Source organism: Rousettus aegyptiacus, unplaced genomic scaffold (assembly GCF_014176215.1).
Source record: "Rousettus aegyptiacus isolate mRouAeg1 unplaced genomic scaffold, mRouAeg1.p scaffold_m13_p_9, whole genome shotgun sequence".
NCBI lineage: Eukaryota > Metazoa > Chordata > Mammalia > Chiroptera > Pteropodidae > Rousettus > Rousettus aegyptiacus.
This window is the reverse complement of record NW_023416312.1, coordinates 95,402,727-95,426,458: the sequence shown is the minus strand read 5'-3', so window position 1 is coordinate 95,426,458 and position 23,732 is coordinate 95,402,727. Positions and strand designations below refer to the sequence as shown.

The window sequence follows — 23,732 nt, the reverse complement described above, 5'->3', positions numbered from 1 at the left end:
CAGTTGTGGCAGAGTATATGGCTCACAAAGCTGAAAATATTTACTGTCTAGCTCTTTATAGGAACAGTTTTCTGACTCCTGGTGTAAAGCACCATTTAAAGAAAGTTATAGCAATTGGCCGGACACCTTTATCTGACTTTACATCACACTTCTAGGACATTTGAAGAAAACTCCCGAAAACAGATTTCTGTACTAATTCCTCTCCTCGCATTAAAAAAAAAAAAGTCTATTCCATCCAAGCTTTTACCTTCATTGAAATTGCTGTTGTCAAGATCACCAGTGTTGCGAAATCTGTGGTCAGATTTTCAGTCTTCATATTGTTCGACTTGGCAGCAGTATCTGACACAGTTGGACACTGTTCGAATATTGTCTCAGCTTCTGAGTCACCACTTGTCTTCTAGCTTCACTGGTTGCTCTTAGCATACTTTGCTGGTTGCTTCTCATCTTTTGGCCTCTTAACGTTGAGTGCTTCAGGTTTCAGTTCTTGGTCTTCTTCTCTTGTCTGTCTGAATTCCCTTGGTGTTTCCATCTAGTTTCATAATGTTAGGTACCATCTATACAAACATGATTTCCAAAATTGTGTCTCCTAGTTCTCTCCCCTAACCCATACATCTAACTTGGCACCTATACTTGGTCATCTCCAATTTAACCTGTCCAAATAAAACCTAATAACCCCTCTTCAAATCTGCTCCTCTCACAGTCTTCTCCAGCTCTGTTGATGAAAACTCCATTTTTCCAGTTGCTCTGGCCAAAACCCTTTAAGTTATCATCAACTCTCTTTGCTCACACCCCATATCCTATCTTTAAACAAATTCTGTCAGCTGTACCTTAAATTATATATCTAGGCTCTGCCCACTTCTCACCACTTCCTTTGCTAAAGTCATAGTCCAAGTCACTGCTACCTCTCACCTGAATTAATAACATAGCCTTTGACTTATCTCTCTGCTTTTCCCCTTCATTCCCCTTAACTATTTTCAACATAACAGAATATCCCTCTTAATTTAAGTGATATAACTCCCCCTTATAACTAAATTAAATTAATTCTTGGCTAATTTAAATCACATTACTCCCCCACTCAAAACTCTCTAACAGTTCCCATGTGACAGAGAGTAAAAACCAAAGTCCTTAGGATGGCCTAATTGGACCCACGCGATTTGGCCCCCTCACCGCTCTGTCCTTACATGTCACCACTTTGACATTCATGAAAATGCCCTTCTGAGATCTCCTGCTGCAGAGAGAATTGACAGGCAGCTCTAGCTGCTGTGCTGTGAAATCAATCGCTAAGTTTATGCCAAAGCCATGCTTCCCATGGCTGCCCTCAGCCAATGACTGAGCACGGCTAGGATGCTAAGGCAAGTCATTCTTAGAAGATGTAGGGTTCCTGTGATGGAAGGCTTTGGCTTAAGGACTCTTCATTGGCCTGATCAGAATTTTCCTAGATTTGTGCTACATTCTGAGACTTCCTACCTAAGCTTCCTTCCTTCCCTTTCTCTTCAGAGGATCAAAACTGTATGAAGTTTGGGGAGGCAGGCCCTACCTCCTCCAGCTCCTTCTCTCTTTTCCCTCAACTATTTCCCCTGCCCTGTCAAATGAGTTGTGAGCACCTTTAAAAACTATGTAAAAGTACAATACAGTGCTACACTCTCCTCCCTGCTCTCTCCTGAGCAGTGGCTCACAGCTTTAGACATGAATGTTCATTCTCTTTGCTTGAAGTACATTACCTTCCAGCTCTGCTGGTTCTCACCTGCAACTGGTCACTATGTCAACTCGCTTTTTCAGTTAAAATGTACTGAAGTGAAGTTGTCAAAAACACTAGAATGCCCTTACAGTAATTGGATTTTCCACTCTGAGTTGGGAGCATAGGAGATGTATTAAATGGAACATGCCAAAATGCTTATGCAGCATGAGGGACACCATCTGTCACAATATTTTTCTAGTTAATTTTAAGTGAGCAAAAGATTAAAAATATGTTTTCTTAGTCCTTGCATCTTCACAGAGGAAATCTATTAAAGCTGGAGCTGTGTCGTTTGCCATTCCCTTATCTTTCTCCCTAAGTTACCAGCTTTTCATGTGGTTATGAATCACTTAGGAAGGGAAAAGGGGTTTGGAGTAGGGAGGGTGTTAGAAAAGTGATAGAATTCTTTGCTCACTATTTTAGTTTCTTATTTCTGATGTAACAAATTAGCACAAACTTAGTGGCTTAAACAACACACATTTCTAGTATAGTTCTGTAGGTTAGAAATTTGAAGTGGGCCTCACCAAAATGGGCTAAACTTAATATGTCCACAGTACTGCAGTTTTTTAGAGGCTCTAGGGAAGTATCTGTTTGCTTGCCTTTTCCAGCTTCCAGTGGTCACCTACATTCCTTAACTCATGGCCTCTTCTTCCATCTTCAAAACCAGCAATGTCAACTCTCTCTTAAAGAAAGGGCATTGTTTAAATACATAATACATGACAAGTAGAGCCAGAATAGAATTTTTTAGATGAAAATTAACTATAGTGGTAAACCTTTACATTAATTTAGCTCAGCACACATATCTCACAGACTAATTTGAAAAGTCGATGGTCAGTTTAGCATTCATTTTTGTTACTGATATATAATTGACACATAATGTGTGCAAGTTTAAGGTATATGTGTTGATTTGATACATGTGTATTCCAATAGGATAACCACCTTAGTGTTAGCTAACCCCTCCATCCCTGTCACATAATGTTTCATTTTTTTTTTGTGGTGAGAACATTTAAGATCTATAAGCAATTTTAAAATATATAATAGAGTATTATTGACTATAGTCACAAAATTTGTAGTCATAAACATACACTGTATATGTGTATTATATATAATACACATCATCACAAAATGTATACAAGCAAAAGGAAAAAATAAAAATCATCTGCAGTCCTACCACCTAGAGAGAATCACTGGTTACATTTTGGTGCATATTCTTCTAGCATTGTTTCTATGCAAATACATAGAAAATAGAATCATATATGTTCTAAAAAACCTGTTTAAACCTCTTTGAACCTGCTTATCTCATTATATTTTATGTCATTCTATTTCCCTCTGCATTATGTGAAAGGCTCGATAGCATTCCATTATTTGTACCAAAATTTAATAACTATTTTCCCAATGATAGATATTCACATTGTTTCTATTTTTCTTTATTAAAAACAATCACTTGTGATGCAATTATGGGATTATTTTCCTAATAACAAACTTCTAAAAGAGGAGCTACAGGGTGAAAGATGATGTATATTTTTAAGACTTTTGATCTTACCAACCTACCGTGGTGTAAGACCTAAAATTAAGGACCAATTTTATATGTTGCCTTGATATTTGACAAAATCAGGAGGACTTTGACTGGTCTAATTGCAAGTTCCCTTCCCCATTCTGCTCCTATTAATAAGATAGATCCCCTAGCCAAACAACTCTCCTTATCGCAGGGACCAAGTATAGTTCCTAAAATATCTGGGCTACAGTAAAATTGAATTTATTTTATGATAGTTTTTTTCTGAAGCATTTGGGATCATGAATCCTATATAAATCTTGTGGAAGAATCCTATTTCCAGAAAAATTAGCTGGTGATCAAACATACACATTTTGCATCCACCTTTAGGGAAACTCTGAAGCCCCCAGAATGACTATCTTCGTGAGTTCATGAATTTTTGCTATGACATGAAAAAAATTGTGTCATTTTTTTTGCTCAGTTTAAAAAGTGAGTCCATTTGATTCCTTTCCATGCGAAATGTGCTTCCAGTTGTTTATATTTCAAGATATTTTTGTAACAATGTTAGTCCATATAGTACTGTCAGTTGGAACTCAACCTTAGGTATGTGGGAAGAACATTAGCTATGTGGGAAGAACAGAGACCTTGCAGCTCTTGTTATCCAATCAAAAGAATAGTGTCTTACCTGTTTTGTTTTTTGAAAGAGCACTGGAAGAAAGTTGGAAGGCTACAGGCATTTCACTTTCTGTGTGTATATAAACTTTGTCAGGCCCTGTGCCAAGCATTTGATAACCAATAGCCCTTGCCTCCCACTTAGTAGGTATTCCATTAACTGAGAAGCACTGAAGTGTAGTAAAATTGGGTTTTGACAATAGAGACCTGGACTCAAATCTTGATTTTTCTCCAGCATAACATTAGGCAATTTACTTAACCTGTCTGAGTTATCTCATATGTAAAATAGAAATAATAGCAATAGTAATATTTACCTTTTATGGTATATGGATATTAAGAGTGCTAATATATTAAGCCTCTGCTTTAGTGTCCAGCATTAGTAGACCTCAGTAAGTTTTTAATAAAACTTTTACAGATGAGGAAACATGTCCAGAGAGGTAACTAGCCTGAATGTTACATCACTTGAGGTCATAGAATTGACACGAGCATCTGAGTCAAGTGACAGATGACTGTACACAGATTATAATTAATTTTTAGAATGTGCAATTATTTTTTTACAATTTCTCTTAGTATATCAAGATATATGAACAAAGTGAAAGCTTGGGTGGGGTTTAGGGCCATCATAGTTGATGAGAAATAGAGAAACAGCTATAACTAACATCTTGAGAATGTTCGAGGAGCAGAGGCTCTATGGGGAACCATTTAGGAAGTCTGAGTTGACAGCTCGCTCTCTGAGTTCCTTTGCAGTGATATTACTAACTGTGCCTTAGGGATATCTGCTGTATTTCAGACACAGATTTTGCATACATATTCCCCTTTGAGTCCTACATTGAAAGAGGCATACTTATCCCCATTTTACATATGATGAAATTGAGGCTCTGAGAGATTAAAGAACTTGTTCAAGATCACCAATTAACTGTGAAGTAGCAGAGGCCAGAATACAATCCAGGACTAGCTGACTGCCCTTACTTAAATTGGCTTGGGAGGAAGAGTGTTATAATAACAACAACTACTATTATAATTACCAAGCACTGAGTGTCTACTGGGTGCTAGCCACTGTGCTAGCACTCTACATGAGGTTTCTTATATTATCCTCACCAGAACCAGAAGACATAGATACAATTATTTACCTACATAAGGAAAGGGAAATAGGTTCAAAGAGGCAAATTAACTTTGTCAGCTGGGATCCCAGAGGTAGGAAGTAGTTGAGCTAGATTATAAACTCACATATATTCTTACTCCAAAAAGTAAGTATGGGTGAAAGCACAGTTAATTTGAATTTGAATATGAAGAAAACTTTTCTCTTAAAAATTATCATTAAAAATAGTGAAAAAAGTAGTTTTCTATACCAATGTACTGTATACTTGAAACTAATAATAAAGTAAAATGTTTTTTAAAAGTGGTTTTCTCTAGCACTAGTGATTTAGAACAATGCAACTTTCACCCTTCATCTGAAGTAAATGCCTATTATAAATAAAGCTAAGGACAATTTACTATCTTATCTACTTTTACTTGAAAATGCTATAGAAACAATTGGCTATATAAATATATTTTACCTTTTTTATCATTTTGTTATGAACTATAAAATGTACATCCAGAAAGAGAGAATCATGAATAATTATAAATCAAAATCTATGCAACCAGCAATCAAGTAAATAAAACAGAACATTACAAAAGTAAAGCAAGTATCAGTATCATTTAAAAAAACTCAACACACACCCCCCCTTTCCCCCTCCAGCACTCAGATGCTCCAAGAGACCCTTCTGATCATGCACTCCTTCCATATATATACTATTTGGACTCATTCCTGTCTTTTGCCTAATTTTTTTTCTTATTTATTTTTTGGAGCTCTTTATATTCTAAATAAGAGTCCTTTACTAATTATTTCTACAATTTGTCTCCTGTGTCTTTTAATAGACCGACAGTTTTCATTTTAAGGTAGTTTTATGTAAAAGAGTGATGGAACTTTGATATGTTAAACTTGGAAGACTTTATCATTTATTTATGCTTAATACCTTTGTGTCTCTTTTAAGAAGTCTTTCCACATATGATGTTCTATTATATTATTTATATTATTATGAAAAAGTTTTATACTTTTGCCTTTTGCGTTTTAATTCTGTAACCCACCTGGAGTTGATTATACAAGGTAGAGTGTAATTCCACTTTTTCTGTGTGGATGCTCAATTACCCCAGGACCATTTACTCAAAAGATTATCCTTTCACCAACTTTACTGTGATTCATTCCAGTTTATTGCTGTGTAGCATTTAGCTGCGTAGATGTACCACAATTTGTTAATTATTCACTTATCATATAAGGGCTTTTGAGTAGTTCCAGTTTTTTTATTTAAAAAAAATTATTAAAAAAAAATTAATCCTCTTGGAACATCTACTCTATCATTGTTATTTGTATCAATGTCCACATTCCCATACACACACATAATTTCCAGGTGCTTTTTCTGATACACCGAATTAACAGGGATGTGTTTCAATTGCAGCCTTCCAATTGTTGAACAATTTCTGTCTCTTAATATTAAGGTTACTCCCATACTTTGCATTACCAAGAGAATTAGAAGATAATTTTCAGAATCATCAATGCACTTATGTATTTCTTGGAAGCCAACTTTCCCAAATATTTACATTAATCACTTCAAGTAAGGCAAGTAATTACAAGTAATTCTAATCAAATGTTATTTCTTTTTTTAATTTAATTTAATTTTTTAAACTTTTTTATTTTTTTAATTAATTTTTTTTATTGTGACATTGGTTAACAAAATCTGATGTTTCAGCTGTACACTTTAACAGTAAAGCATATATATGTTTACACTGTGTGTTCACTGCCCTTAGTTAGATTTCTTTCTGTCACCACATATTTGACCCCCTGTACCCCGTCTACCTCCCCCCTACCCTCTGGTAACCACTAGTCTGTTGTCCGTGTCCACGAGCAGTATTTTTTTAACACTATGAATTATGTTGCTATAAATTTTCATGTGCAGGATTTTGTGTGAACAAAAATTTCATTTCTCAGGAATGAGATTGCTGGATTGGTCATATGTAAGTATATGTATAACTTTATAAGAAACTGCCCAAAATGTTTTCCAAAATGGCTGTACCATTTTATGTTTCTGATAGCAAAGTAGTAAAGTTTCAATTGCTCTGCATCCTCATCAGCATTTGATATCATCATCATCATCATTTTATTATTATTAGCCATTCTAATATGTGTGTAGTAATATCTCACTGAGGCTTTAGCTTGTGTTTCCCTAAAGATAAATGAGGTTGAGCATCTTTTCATTTGCTTATTTGCTCTCTGTATAACTTCTTTTGGTGAAGGATCTGTTAAATCCTCTCCAATTTTTAATTAGATGTTATGTATTTGTATTGTTGAGTTCTGAGAGTTTATACACACACACACGCACACACACACACACACACATATGTGTGTGTGTGTATAATCTCCTTAATAGAACTCTCTTGTCAGATATGTAATTTATAAATATTTTTTCCCAGTATGTGGTTCATCTTTTCATTCTCTTTGTTGTCTTCTGCAGGAAAGTTTTTAAATTTTTAAGTAGTCTAATTTAACAGTTTTCTTTTGTGCATGACGCTTTTATCGTCATATCTAAGAACTCTTTGCTAACCCAAGGTCACTGAGATTTTTTCCTAGGAATTTTTCCATTTTCTATTTAAGTTTTAATCCATTTTGAGTTAATTTTTAACTAAGTGCGAGATAAGGGGGATGGAGTTCTTTTTTTTCTGTATGAATAGCCAATATTTACTACAATATGTGTTGAAAAGACTATCCTCTCAATATTGAATTGGGTCTATTTATATTCTCTCTATTCTGAATTTTTTAAGTATTCCATTTTAGTAAATTTATTTGCTTTTTGGCTACTACTTTTTGTATAATTTTAGTGGTTGCTAGAGGAATTACAACATGTCTACCTAACTTTTCACAGTCTACTTAGAGTTAATATTTTACCACTTCAAGTAAAATGTAAAAGCTTTTCAAACCATATAGATTTGTTTGCTCTCCCTACATTATGTCGATGTTTTCAGGTGTAGTACATTTACATATATTGAAAACTAGACAGAGTCAATTTTTCTCTCAACAGTTGTACACATTTTAAATAATGTAAGAGGAGAAAAAGAGTCTACTATATTTACACAGATTATTTATCATTTTTGTTGCACTTCATTCCTGAATTTTCGAGTTTCCCTCTAGTATCATTTCTCTTCAGACTGAAGAAGTTCCTTTAGTTATAGAACAGATCTACTGGTGACAAACTCTTAGTTTTCTTTCATCTGAGAATATTTATATTTCACCTTAATTCTTGAATGACATTTTTCCTAGTTACAGAATTCTGGGATGATAGTTTTTTTACTTTTAGCACTTTAGATGTTATTCCACTGTCTTCTGGTCTTCGTAATTTCTGGTGACAAATTTCACCATTCAAGTCAATATTGCCCTACCTATAATGTGTCAATTTTTCTCTGGCAGCTTCAAGATTTTTCTTTATCTTTAGTTTTTAGCAGTTTGATTACAATGTGTCTCTTCATGGTTTTGTTGAGTTCTCTTGCTTTGAGTTACTGAGCTTCATGAAAATCTACATTTATCTGTTTCACCAAATTTAGGATTTTTTAGGCATTATTTCTTCAAATACTTCATCACTTTCTTTCTCATAGAACTTCAATTACATGAATGTCAGGTAATTCGATATTACTCTACAGGTTTTTGAGTTTCTGGGGTTTTGTTTTTCTTCAAACTTTTTTTATTCTCTTTTCTAGATTGGGTGATATCTATCGAAAGACATATAAAAATTCTTGGGAGTACCCCCTACACTCTTTGGATAATAGGATCCTCCTATTTTTCTTTTTTCTTCTTTTTTAATTCCTGGCGAGCAATGTTGGATGCTCCCATAGTTTTAGCTGCTCATGCTGCTGTCATACAGTTCCCTTGGAGACTGGCAATGAGAGAAAAATACAAAAAATGGGATTTTCCTCTCATTCTCAATTGGCTCCTTTCCTCGGTTTTATGGCCAGAAAGTCAAGGCACAGCCTGGGACTTGTTCCAGTCCACATACAGAATTATGAGTTCCCTTCTCGAAATCTGTGTTCCCCTCACACACCCTAGCTCCCAGGCCCCTTTTCCTGGCCCTCTAACTAAAAAGACAAACTTTCAGATTTTTGGCTGCCTCCTGCCTGTACAGTTACATGACTGAGCCGTAATTCATGTCAAAGCTGGAAGATAAGAGAGAAAATAAACCTGAGAAATTTAGTTCTATATCAGTTGCTTTTGTAAATTTGAATCATCTCACAGATCTGCTTTCTATTGTTTACTTTTCCAAACCCTCAGGTAGTTGTTTTTGTATTTCATCCAGAAGTTTTAGTTGTAATCAGTAGGAGAGATAGGGTAGAGGGGCTTGCTCCATTTTGGCTGTTAATAGAAATCTTCATGTTGTGATTTTGATTGGGTCTATATTAAATCTCTATGTCAGTTTGTGGAGAAATAACATTTAAAAAATACTGTGTCTTCAAATCCCTAACTGTAGCATATCTCTTCACTTATATCTTCTAAATGTCTTTAAATAAATTTTATAATTTTCTACATTAGAGATCCTGTGCACCTTTTTGTGTGATTTATTCCTAGGTAATTAATATTTTATGTTACTTTTCATGGTACTTTAAAAAAATTTTAAAATTATTATTGCTTATGTAGAAAAAGACACTTGATTATTTTATATTGATATTTTATCCAGGAAAATTACTAAACTTTTCCATTACCATTTAATTTTTGACTATGGATTATTTTTTTCTTTTATTCTAAGGTCAATTCTTTTATTTTTTTTTATTTTTCAGTTACAGTTTACATTCAGTATGATTATGGATTATTAGAAAAGTGTTTCTTAATATTCAACCATTCAGGTATTTTTTCTGCTTTTTTTGAAATAAAAAAAAATGATTTATCTCTTAATTGTCCTGTGGTTGTAATCATAATCTGTAAGATTTCAGTGCTCTAAAATTTGCTGAGACTTGTTTATGGCACACAATATCATGCTATTTTTGGTAAAATTGTACATTTTCTTGCATGGATATTTTGTACTTGTTTTCTACAGTGATCCAAATAGTTCCACTAGGTCATTTGTTTTTTTGAGATTGTTATTAAGTTTCTGTGTATTTATTTGTTGATCATTCTGTCAATAATTGAGAGTTATGTGTTAAAATATTCCAGTATAATAGACCTGTCTAGTTTTCCCCATAGTTATGATAAATTTTGATTTATGTATTTTAGTTTTTTGTCGTATACAGTTTAGGGATTGCTTAAGCTTGCTTGTTCTTTAAAGCTTTTTATCATTAGACAGTGATCATCCTTATCTCTGTAATGATTTTGCCTAAAAGTAAAATTTATCTGTTATTAATATAGCTTTTAATACAATTTTGTTAGTGTTTGCATGATGCATTTATGTTTTTGCATTTTCTACCTTTAGATGTTTTTATGCTTTAGATTTGTTTCTTAGAAAGAGCCAATGCTGATATTTTTTTTAAATACAGTCTTACAATCTTCTTCTTGTAACTTGAGCAGTTCATCCATTTGCATTAATTATAACTACTAATGTGTTTGTCTTGCCTGGTCTGTATTTTGTTTTTCCCTTTCTTCATTTCAGCGGTACTGATTATTTATCATTCCATTTTACTGGTTTCAAAATTATACATTTTGTTTCTATTTTTGAGGTCATTTTCCTGGACATCCCAGATGTTGCAAAACTGGGGTGAAGTTCAGTGTGAGAAATTGTTTTTGTTTTGTCCTAACTTTGGTGTTTTAGCCTAAAAGGGAGATGGTTTTTCAGAGTGCCTGACTTTTGTTATTTTAGGCCTGCAGAGCCACGCATGAAAAGTGCAGCTCAATTACTTTCCTTTTATATCAGTCTATACCCTTTGAATTAAGAGGGCTTTGCATTCTTCTCCAGGTTCTATTCATCCCTGAGATTTGGACTGCTGGCAATTTCCAACTATATTATTAGCTCTTCAATGCTTTTAAAGATGTTCTTAATATTTTTAATAACATTTTACTTATCCTCAGTCGTAGAGATGACTAAATTGCTTAGTTTGCCTTTTGTGATAGCAAGTCCTAAATATCCATTTAATATTAGCGATTCTTTAATACTTCTAACAGACTCCAAGTAGGTTCTATTATCCTTATTCGAAAGACAGGGAGAACCCAGACTGAGTCATGTCTGGCAGCTCGTATGTGGTGGAGCTGGGCAGGGAAAGCCAGCCTGGTGGATTATAAACCTGGTGCTCATGTCACTATACCATGTAGTATGTTTTAAAATCATTTGAATCATGTAATTATGGTATTTCACATGATTTGTAAAATTTCTTTTGCTAGGCAAAAACATTTTCCCCGTTATTTACTGAGATAATATTAGCAGGATACGAATTATATAGACATGGCACTTTCTGAAAGTGTACTTTTGAATTATTTAAAAGAATAATGGTTAAAATGGTGGCAGTCTGGTAAAATCCATCTATTACAGAGAAATGAGCCAATGATAAATTCATGTATGTAAAACAGGGCTATTTGCACACAGTTATTTTATTTTGTGGGTTGAAAAACAAACTCCTTGTTTGAGCCAATTTTGTTGAAAAGTTTAAGTATTTTAATGGAAATAAGACATGAGATTTGCATGTCAGATTTTTACATTGATAAAACATCCTTATGCTTGATGTTGAATGACTATATACACTTATATAGTCCTTGTAAGTTTAATTTCTCTGCAGACAAAGAACACTAATTTCTTTACTGGTCACATCTGAGAAGATGGTTCTGTGTTAAATTTGAACTGAAATTATATGATGGGTGCATTTACTACCCAGTATTGGGACGGTGTGTGTGTGTGGGGGGGAGGCAAGCTGGTTATTTAAGATGGTTTGAGGGGCCAAGGAAATCTGAAGATGCACAATCATATTTATAAAGATTAATTCTGTACTGAGTTTTTTTGAGGACTAATTAGAGAGGCAGTATAAACTGTTTCAAGCAAGAGATATTTTCAATAATTTTATTTATATGGTTATGTAGTATATATTGCCTATATGATTTATTGGCACACAAAGAAATAGAGTAGCATGATTCTGATTTTCTAGTGGAAGTGCAAATCACAGATTGTCAGAACTGAAGAAATGAGGAAACTGAGGCTCAGAGAGTGATGGCCAAGTCAGTTCTTTTTGCTGATTACAATTTGCTTTTTCCTGTGTGAGATGAACAAGGGAGATCAGATGTTGCCTAGACCCAATCTCTCTAACTCTTGTTTTCACACATAATAAGCCAGTAAGTGTAAGGGCAAGTTTCCAGTTGAGAAAGATGCCTGAAGTTTTTTAGTATTAGTGAGTGGATCCACCCCAAGTTTGTAGAGTGGCTTTCTTTCACTCACAAGAGCAAAGTCACTATAGCATGATGCTCAGTTTCGAATATTACAATCAGAATGCTTTTGACTGCAAACAGTAGCACAGGTATTGTTTCAAATAGTAGCCAGTGAGATTTACAATGTAGATCTCTAGCACTTAGTTACTGAAAATGTGTCTTTTGTGCAATTTAAAATACCTCTTCTTAGGGAGTGAGAGAGTGAGTGAAAGAGGTAGAGAAGAGTGGAGGAGAGGGGAGGCAGTGCAGCTTGGTTGCTCTGTAGCTGCTCAAGGAGGGGAGAGTTCCTAGTAGACTCCGGGATGCATTGAGAGGCAGGCTACGGGGTGGGATGGTGTCCAAGGCTGTGCTCCTGGGCTCGTGTGCCCCTCCAGACAGCGAGTGGGCGCTACATTGATTTGTTGCTGGGGTAGTAGTGCCGACGGTCTGGAGATAAGGCGTGGATTAGCAAGGTAAAAGTAACAGAATCGTGGCTCAGTTTCCAACACCTTTTGGTGGCAGCCTGGGTATCTAGGCCATAACTGTAGAAGAAAGAGCAAAGTATGATCAACAATTTCATCATTATAAGCTAAAATCTGAATTTATTACTGGGATCAAGCTAAAAACTTTTTTCAGTCTGGGTTACCTCAACCTGTTTTAGCATAGACATTTGCTAGTTGATATGAATAATGATGGAGGAATGGATCAAGTGGAGTTTTCCAAAGATATGAAACATATCAAGAAGAAGCTATAAGGATATCAACTCCCCTCTGCACATCCCCTGTCATGAAACAACCACCATTTGCTATGTCTAGTATACCAGCGTTCGGCATAGGAGGTATGGCCACATGCCACCACTTACAGCTGTTGCTCCAGTGCCAGTGGGATTCATTCCAGTTGTTGGAATGTCTTCACCCCTAATATCTTCTGTTCCTCCAGCAGCAGTGCCTTCCCTGGCTAATGGGACTCCCCCAGACATATGACATCTGCCTACATTTGCTCTCCTGCAGCCACATTTAGTAGGTCTGGTCCAGGGTCACAATTAAACACTAAATTACAGAAGGCACAGAAATTTGACATGGCTCGTGCCCCTCCAGTGACAGAATGGGCTGTTCCTGTGTCATCCTGACTGATATATAGCTATTAATAACCGTGACAAAACTATGAGTGGACCCTTAACAGGTCCCCAAGAAAGAACTATTCTTATGTAATCAAGTTTACCACAGTCTCAGCTGACTTAAAAATGGAATGTTTCTCTTATTGATCAATATGGAAAATTCACATCAGAAGTATTTATCCTGGCTATGCATCTAATTGATGTAGCAACATCTGGCCAACCACCGCCATCTGTCCTGCCTCCAGAATATATTCCGCCTACCTTTAGAAGAGTTCGATCTGGCAGTGGTGTATCTGTCATAAGCTTAATTTTGATATTCCAGAGGTTATCAGGGGAACCAGTTTTAGCAAACACAACAACTGGAAAAGGATTGTCTGTAACATTTGAAGATAAGCAACATGAGCATTTTGAACGTGACAATCTGGAACTGAAGAAACAAGGACAGGCTCTCTTGAACCAAAAGCAAAGATAGCAAGAGTTCCTGGCACAGCTGGAGTGGGGAGAACAGGGAAGGTAAGAGCAGACATGCCGGGAACAAGAGCACAAAAGACAGCTGGAGTTTGAGAAAGAGCTGGAAAAGCAGCAGGAGCTAGACTAGAACATCAGAGAAAGTAGGAAAGAAGGAAAGCAATCAAGAGGCAAGAGGCTGCTAAACGAGAACTTGAGAGGTGATGACATCTTGAATGGGAATAAAATTGAAGACAAGAATTAGTAAATCAAAGAAAGAACAAGAAGACATAGTTGCACTGAAAGCAGAAAAAAAAGACTTTGCAATTTGAATTAGACACTCTAAATGATAAAAAGCATGAACTGGAAGGAAAACTTCAAGGTATCGGATGTCAATTGACCATCCAAAGGCAAGAAATTGAGAGTGCAAACAAATCTAGAGAGTTGAGAATTTGCTGAAATCACCCATCTACAGCAACAATTACAGGAGTCTCAGCAAATGCTTGGAAGACTTATTCTAGAAAAACAGATACTCAATGACCAATTAAAACAAGTTCGGCAAAACAGTTGGCACAGAGATTGACTTCTTACACTCAAAAGAGGCTTAGCCACAAAAGTACTAGCTGAGCGGCAATTATGAGACCAACTGGATGAAGCTGAGAAAGAAAGTAGATCAAAACTACAGGAAATTGATATTTTCAATAATTGGCTGAAGACACTTGCTTTCATGACAGGCTTATTCGTCATGAAGGCAGTAAAAGGCAAAAATATTTAGCAACCAGGGGGAAAAGAAAGAAAAGAGCTGGAGAAAGAACTGCAGAACAGAATGAGAAGTCGGGAGGGAAATGCATGTAAAGGGAAACAATGAAGGAAAGAAAAAGACCCAGAAAGAGGAGATGCAGAGATAGCAAGAGAAGTCAGTGTGAATTCAAATAACAACATTGCTTTCTCATATCAGTAGAATAATGTTTGGCTGTTTCATGGTTTCCTAACTTATTTTGTTCAAGATTAAATTATTTTTACCTGTGCGATCATTTTGAAGAGACTTCTGCAAGAAGTAATAAAATTCTCTAACTTTCAAAATATCTCTCGAAAATGCTCAAGTATTTTATGGCAAACCAAGCCATTTCTCACTTCTGTTGCTATACATAAATCTACCTAACTAACTAGCTCCACTGCATGTTTTTGGATTCTCAAATTGAATCTTCACTGTGGCATTGCCTCAAATGCTTGGATCCGAGAGATTTTCTGATGTCCACTTACATGACATTAGCACATCTCTTTTGGGTGAATTGAAGACTTCAGGATGAAGACGAGCCGACTTGGGTGATCTAGGACAGAGTTGGACATTTGCCCTGACTTAAGTTAAATCAATCTTTTCCTATTGGTCATGTGTCAGCAGATACTCCTGACCTCTTTACCAACAGAGAGTGTGAGAAACAAACTAACTACTTATAGATTACACTGGGAAATGAGGCTAGTTATTTCTACAGATGAATAATATGTGGCCATTTAAAATACTTGATGTTGAACAAGGAGGTAAGAAACATTCAACCTCATGTCTATTACACCTGTTAGTCATCTGCCCTGGGTCTAGACTGTTAAGTTCCTAACCTATCAGGCAGCAGACAAAGAAAACCTAGACCAGAGTAAATGGTTGGCTAAATTGGTTTGACTTTCATGTTCAATCCTGACTCCACTGAGTATTCTAACCTATTTTCGAGCTGTCATTTAAACACAACTAAGTTATTCCCCAAGTAAACACGTGGCCCCTTTTCAAGGGTTTCATGACTAGTTAAGAGATTTCCTTGTTAGCTGTGGTTTGTGTCAGTTTGAACAAACTGGAAGACGTTTTTCAAAAAGACAATTTAATTTTTAATAAAAATGAATGTACGCTTATCAAAACGCATATACAGAAAAGAAAAAATTCATAATTTCATAACTCAGAGGAAACAATATGTTTATTTTCATTCAGTCTTTTATTTCTGTGATTGTATGTATATACATGATTTTTATACATTTGGGAGATTAATGAATATGCAATTTTAGTTCTTGCTTTTTTTCACCTAACTTTGTATCATATGTATTGCATCATGTCACTAAATAAACATACTACAATTAATTATTCCCCGTTAGTGAATGTTTCTACTTTTCTAATATTTCATTATTAATATTTATATTTTATATACTAATTATCTATCTTTCTCATTGTTCTGTTTCTGATGACTTCCTTAACCCTAGAGAAGAAATTATTGAATCAAGGGGTACAGTACATTTTTAAATAAGCACTTTTGGTACATATTGTGAAATGCCATCCAGAAATCCTACTGTAGTGATTTGTACACCCACCAGCAGTATATGATTGTAACGATTTCTTTGCCCCCTAATTCTCAGAGCAGCACTCTCTAGTTGACATACAGTGTAAGCCATACATGCAAATTAAAATTTCCTATAAGAAATGGTAACTATGTGAAGAGATGATATCTTAACTAACTTGACTGTGGTAGTCATTTCACTGTGGATATGTAAACCAATCAGCAAATTTTAGTAACCACATTAAAATGGTAAAAAGAAGCAGGTAAATTTTAATAATATATTTTATCTAATCCAGTGTATCTTAAATATGTCATTTGAATATTCAGTCAACATAAAATTATTGAGATATTTTATTTCTTTTCTGTACAAAGTCTTTGAATTCTTGTGTATATTTCACACTTCACAGCATATCACATTTGGGACTAGCCATGTTTCGAGTGGCTAGTCATTACTATAATGCATAGCATAGCCATAGAGTACAGGGATATCTCATTTTACTGTGCTTCACTTTATTGCGCTTCACAGGTGTTGTGTTTTTACAAACTGAAGGCAAGAGCCTCCACCAGCAAAAAGATTATGACTCATTTTATTGTAATACTTACTTAATTGCGGTGGTCCAGAACGGAACCCATAATATCTCAGAGGTGCGCATGAATTGCATTAAAATTTTTCTTGCCACTTTGGTAGGTAGAAAAATGACATTTCTATGTTGATTTAAATTGCAGTTTCAATTACTAATAAAGCTGACTATTTCTGCAGGTTTTGGGGGGAATATTAATGGATCTCAATTTGTATGAGTTATTTCTGTATTTAGGATGTTAACCCTTTTTATGTTATAGTTGTAGAAAACATTCTTCCTTTCATCTGGTCTTTTCCCCAGTTTTTAGAACTGAATTTTGAAATTTCTGTGTAATCATATTTATGTATTTTTTTCTTTGTGACTTCTTTCATTGATCCTATGCTTAGGGAGTCCTTTCCCATTCCAAGACAGTTAAATATTCACTTATGCATTTTATGGTTTCAGTTTTTTTAAGCTTAAATCTTTTATCCATCTGGATTTTATTTTGGCTCATGGAATAAGGTAAGGATGAATAGTTTTGTTTGTTCCAAAATGCTAATTTTCACAATACCATTTATTGAAAAATTCATTTCTTCCTTTTTGATTTGAGACAATTCCTTCACAGTATGCTAAGATTATCTGTGTGTTAAGTTCCATTTTAGGCCATCCGATCTTTTCCCTTGATATTTCTTTGATTTCTGTGTTATTACTTCAATATTTTAATTATTATAGCTTAATAATAAATTTTAACATTTTGCAGAGTAAGTTTCCCTTTTTTGGTTTATTTTTCTATTTCATATTAACTCATGATTGATTTCTCTTCTAGATAAAATTTAGATTAATGTTAGAAAGTTTCAAACAATCCTGCCAGTATTTTTTACATTGGTATTATAATTAGAAATATTTTTAAACTACATAATATCTTAGGGACTATTGCCATCTTCCTAACAGTCACTCTTTCCATTCAGATTCAGTTTGTCTCCCCGTTATTAAAATCATTTATATTTCTCAACAATGTTTTCCAGTTTTCTTCATATAATTTTCTTATGTTTCCTTTTAATGCAGTTAGCAGGTTACTCAGATCTTCTAATTGGTTATTTCTGGTCCATAGCTAAGTATTCATTTCGGTTTACTTGCCTTGTATCTAAATGTTGTGTGGAACTTGTACTATTTTGGGGGACTGTTTTGTGAAAAGAAACTATTATGTGAAGAAAACCACTAAGACTTACTATTAGTTAATAAAGGATATAAGAAAGACATGTTATTAGGCTTTAAATCAAGGATAGGTGATTTCTAAATACACACACACACACCCCCCTACACCCCTCCCCCATCCCACCCAAACCCAAATCCCTGGTTCTGGACTCTGAGAAAACGTTGAGCTATAGCACATTTTGCTTTTAAACCTCCTCTTCTAATCAGAAGCTTTCCAACATTCCTTTGCCCTGCACCTCTGCCCCCGCTTCCCTGAACTGCTGAGTTTTAAGTCTCTTAGGAACCACAGCTGCCTTTTTCTTTTGCTAACTGACTACTTCATTTATTTGAAGCCTGGTTTTTTCTGCTATAGCAGTTACCAGTTCTTCCTGTGCCTTCTTACCACCTGATTCAATTTAGACTAAATTCAAAAGGCAGAACTTGGCAGTGACCCAACTGCCCACACTGTCTTTTTCTGCCTTAGCAATAGGGCCTGATCAAGAAGTGGAAAGGTGGGCTGCTGGTCTGCATCCAGCCCACAACCTATCCCCTGTCTTTCCTCAGCTACTGGCTCCTCCATTGTTCCCCAGGTCTCTTCTCTGTCTCCCCTCACCCTCCGCCTGGGCTCCGAAATAGTTCTCTCCCAGATGGGTTTACTAAACCCTTTAGCTTCTGCTAAAGCAATCAAGCAAGGCTTCTACTGACACTGTCTTAAATATTTTTTGTTTAGTATAAAGTCTTCTTAGGCGCAAATGACTTTGAACAGTTAAGCAGCAATCTTTTTTGTAGTGACCTCATTAAATTCTGCTTTTTCTCAGCTCTGGGACCTGTATATGACGGTTGATTCCAATCACTGAGTAATTTATCTTGGAAAAATGTGTTCTATGTCATCTTGGTACAGGAGGTAATAAATTTAAAAAGTAAATTATATTTATTGAAAATACAATATGGGGGTATACTTTACACAATAGCTTCTTGAGTTTTCTTTGACATTTTGTAAGAAAACAGTATTTAGTAACAGAAGCAGAGTTCCATTCCATATTTATTATAACTGCTTACATGACTAGCATTTTATTGTCTACTCTATCTCACAAGAATATGCAAGGAGTTTGACTAGACAGTGGGAAATATATATTATTTTGGAATAGTGTGTAATTCCACAGATTTTATCATTGCCATCCAAAAGTATTAATATTGTCCCTACTTCTGTGTAAATGCACATGTACACAAGCCCATGGCGCATTCAAATCTAAAAGTAAGTGTGAAGTGACATTTTAACACATTCATAACAAAAAAAAAACACCGATACTTCTTTCAGCTTTTTAAATTACTGTCTCCATTAATTTACCAAATACCAACATTGGTGCTGCATCATGCACATTTGATTTAAAACAACTGGTCTTGACTTTTCCACCCTGAAGGCTGCCTAACTGTTTAAAAATTAAACCAGTGACCTGGTCATCCATATTGGTAGCTTTATGGTTTTTTTTTTCTACTGGGACCCTAACATCGCATTCCCTCAGCTATCGAAGAACTTTATATAGAATACTGCATCAAGGCAACCTGAGAGTGAGAAACTATCTTTACTGTAGCAAATAGTCCAGTCTAGAAGTAAATTAAAAGTAGCCTCTATATTCTCCATGCAAAGAAACTCACCATTTTTCATTTCATACATTATTTACACCATAATGCAGTGATTCCATAGAATCACTAGACTTTAAAAAGAACAAATGAGACAGAAATATTCCTATGCTAGTTTTAAATGTGCTCTAGTGTGTAAAGGTGGGCATGTTGCTGTACATTTCATGTTCTTTGTCCTGTATTTAATGAAAAAGATAACATTTGTAAGAAAAAAAGTATTAGAAACAAAATTTTCATAGCAAAGTCTGAAATATAAAGGTGCCCTTATTGGGAAAACTGAAGAAACACCTTATATCTAGATAAATTCAATCTTGTGTGAGAGAGAATTCAACTATATTTGTAAAAGTATGGCTGATTAATTAGGTTGGTACATTTCACAGTATTTAATCTGTTTAACCCTCAAAAGTTAGATGTATGTGTCAGAAATTTTACCCAGATCCAATATTTTGTACTATTAAACTTTTGCTTGAAAAATAAGTGGTATTACCTAGGATATTTCAGTAAAATTTTATGGATCATAATTGTACAGTGGTATTACATTTGAGGGCTTTCTATTGGCTCTCCAGTGGTAGGTCAACTTCCACTCATTGTCATTGGTACTTTTTCCAATTAGAATTTTTATTATGTAATAACTAAAAATATAGTATGTAAAAAATTTAGTATGTAATATATGTCAAAAAGAAAAAATATTTCATTGAACAGTATGACTTGGAGAGCCACGAAAGGATGGTTGGTATAGGTGGGATTTGAGCAAAGAGTGGATTGGAATTGGAGAGCAGGAATGAGCACTTGAATGAATAGAGAAATTAATTGGGATAACCAGTAGGTGAGATGTATCAGACGAGCAGTTAATAAATCCTGTCATTAGTAACCTCTAGTGCTGGTTGACTCTTCAACTATTAAAGATATTTCACAGTTGCTTATGACAGTATTATGTGCACAAAGTTAGATTTGATTTTAAAATCTTTTACTCTGCCTGTATGACGTTAGAATATACTTTTGCTAGAATTTTCCACTTCTAGGTCAGCTGTTATAAAGCCAGTGTACGCTTTATATTGGACAAGTGAGCATGACTACCAGGTTCCCATCCAGCTTTTTCTAGAACAATTTCCCCTGCAAGAGGAAGTTGGGAGCATGATTTGGACTAAACAGTATAGCTTTTACATTGGGGTTAGCTGGTTTTATGTGACACTTAGAGGTTCACAGAATCTCAGTGAGAGAAGAGATATTAGAAATTGGCTATTCTAACTTCATTTTACTGATGAGGGCCCCAAGGACCAGACATGTCAAGGGCTTGGCTTTGTCACATATAGCTAGCTCTTCCTCCTGGGTTATAGTTGGAGGTATGGCTGTCTTTCTCCCCACTTGACTATGAACAAGTTGGGGACAGATGCTAACTTTTACTTATGTGTATACTCATTGTGACACCTTGTGCAGGGGCTCATATGCAGCAGGCAATCAATACATATTTTTTTGAATGAATATTGTTAAATTTAATACCTAGTAGAGATGCATTTTATAGGCCATTAAACTCAGATATTGAAGCGGTATAGTGATTTTTTGAATAGCCCAATTTAGTCTCTATTTTGAACTCCCTTTCAGCTCCAAAAAGGAAAACTTAATTTTGACAATTTAAGGTCAACTTTTTAACTTCAGCTTTTGCAGCTGACTTGGAATGAATACACAGTCAATTTAGGGTTATTTTCCCCACCTTTTCTCTACAACAGCACTTAGGTCAGATGTGCTCACTTAGGTGTATCCGACACTTTTTATGCATCCCTTCAGAGCCTCTTGCTATTTCAGCCACCAAAGAGGAGACCAGTTTGTCATCAGCTTCAGCAGTTCTTGCCTTATTGGTGCTCAAGTGTGAGATGTTTCAGAAATCACCTAGAGCCTGTATGTATGCAGGATGGAAATTGGGAGGAGTTCATGCCCAGTGGGGCAGAACTTTGACCCATACAGCATAGGGATAAGTCAATAATTGCTGCTCAATTTACATTGGATCAAATAACCATTTATATTTTGCAGTGATCAACAGTAATGCATTCTTATTCTGGTTCTGTCCTTTCCCTACTTTACTCCTCTGTATTTCGTCCTTGATCCCTGGGATCACACTCTCAAGGAAAATCTGTGTCAGACTTTCTTCCCAGGGAACATGGGCTAAAAATGTACTGGGGTAGATACCAGGCCCTAGGATGGCATCTGCCCTGAAATGTACTCATTCCTGTCTTATTTCCAGTGATCCTCACCCCTCTGTGCTGCTACTTGCTGAGATGTTTCCTCTTCTAAGCCACGATAGTTTGAAGATGTCTCCGTGAGTCTTTTTGCCATCCAGAGCCACAGTTATGAAAAGTGGGGTATGAGATCTTCTTAATCTTAATTCCAAAATTTATCTGGCAGCTCCAGCACCTCCTGCTCCTGACTGGATTAGGAGACCTCACCAGTGCCTGTCTGGCACGTACAATTACAGTAGTAGGCTAGACTATCTAGGTTTGTGTAAGTACACTCTGAGATGGTCACACAATGATGAAATCACCTAATGACGCATTTCCCAACATATTCCTGTCATTAAGCAGCACATTGCTGTATACAATTCAGTGGTTTTAAGTATATTTACAGAATTGTGCAGCTATCACTACTGTCTAATTCCAGCACATTTTTATCAGCACAGAAAGGAATCCTGTATCCATTAGTAGTCATTCCATGGTCTCTCGCCCATCAGTTCCTGACAAACACTTATCTGTTCTCTGTCTCTATAGATTTGGTTATTCTGGACAATGTATACTGATGAAATCATACAATATGTGCCCTATTGTGTCTAGCTTCTTTCAATTAGCATAATGTTTTCAACTTTTGTATCTGTTGTAGTATTTATCATTCTTTTTTAACTTCATCAAGGCAAAATTGACAAATAAAATTACATATATTTAAAGTATATAATGTGATGATTTGATATACATATACATACAAAATGATTATGACAGTCAAGTTAATGAACACATCTGTCACCTCATATAGTTACTATTTTTTGTGTATGTGTGGCGAAAACACTTAAGATCTACTCAGAAAAATCTCAAATATGTAATACAGTATTATTAACTATAATCACTATGCTGTATATTAGATTTCCAGAACTTATTCATCATTTCCCTCACCTCTTTAATTTTCTTTTTTTCCACATTTTTGAGATACTATGACATTGCATAAGTTCGTTTGATTTGATTCACTTACATATTGCAAAATGATTATCACTGTAGCATTAACTAATATCTCTGTTGCATCACATAATTACCATTCCTTTTCTTGGTGATAACGTTTAAGATCTTCTCTGTTAGCAACTTTCAAGTATATAATAGAGTATTATTAATAATAATCACCATGGTGTACATTAGATACCCGGAATTTATCTGTCTTATTTCTTGAAGTTTATACTCTTTGACCAATGTCTCTCCATTTCTCCATCTCCCTCCCCACCTTTTAAATTTCTGTGCCTACAGGTTTAGCTTTTATAGATTCCATATAATTGAGATCATACAGTATTTATCTTTTTCTGTCTGACTTATTTCATTTAACATGATGCCCTCCAGATCACAAATGGCAGGATTTTCTTCTTTCTAATGACTGAACGATATTCCATTGAATGTATGTACTACATTTTCTTGATCTGTTCATCTGTTGATGGAGACTTGGTTTTTTTCCCCGTGTCTTGGCTATTGTGAATCATGCTGCAGTGAATATGGGCATGCAGATATCTCAGTATCTTGATTCAATTTCCTTCGGATATATACCCATAGACGGAATTGCTAAATCATGTGATCTATTTTTAACTTTTTGAGAAACTTCCATACTGTTCTTCATAGTGGTTGCACCGATTTACATTCCTGCCAACACCAAACACTGGTTTCTTTTTCTCCACAACCTAACCAACACTTACCTTTTGTCTTTTTGATAATAATCTTGTTTTCTTAACAGGTGCGGGGTGATATCTCATTGTGGTGGTGATTTGCATTTCACTGATGATTAATGATGTTGAGCACCTTTTCATATACCTGTTGATAATGTGCATGTCTTTTTTAGAAGAATGTCCATTCAGTTCCTTTGTCCATTTTTTTAAATTGGATTCCTTGATTTTATGTTTTTGACTTTTTACTATTTAGTATG

The 23,732-nt window shown here is 35.2% G+C and overlaps 1 long non-coding RNA gene and 1 pseudogene across 2 annotated transcripts in view; both read left to right on the top strand.

Moving 5' to 3' along the window:
• Positions 1-23,732, top strand: part of LOC107520735 — a 369,941-nt gene that overhangs the window by 89,564 nt on the left and 256,645 nt on the right. The gene's annotated exons all lie outside the window — the stretch shown is intronic.
• LOC107520733 lies at positions 11,848-15,904 on the top strand (annotated as a pseudogene).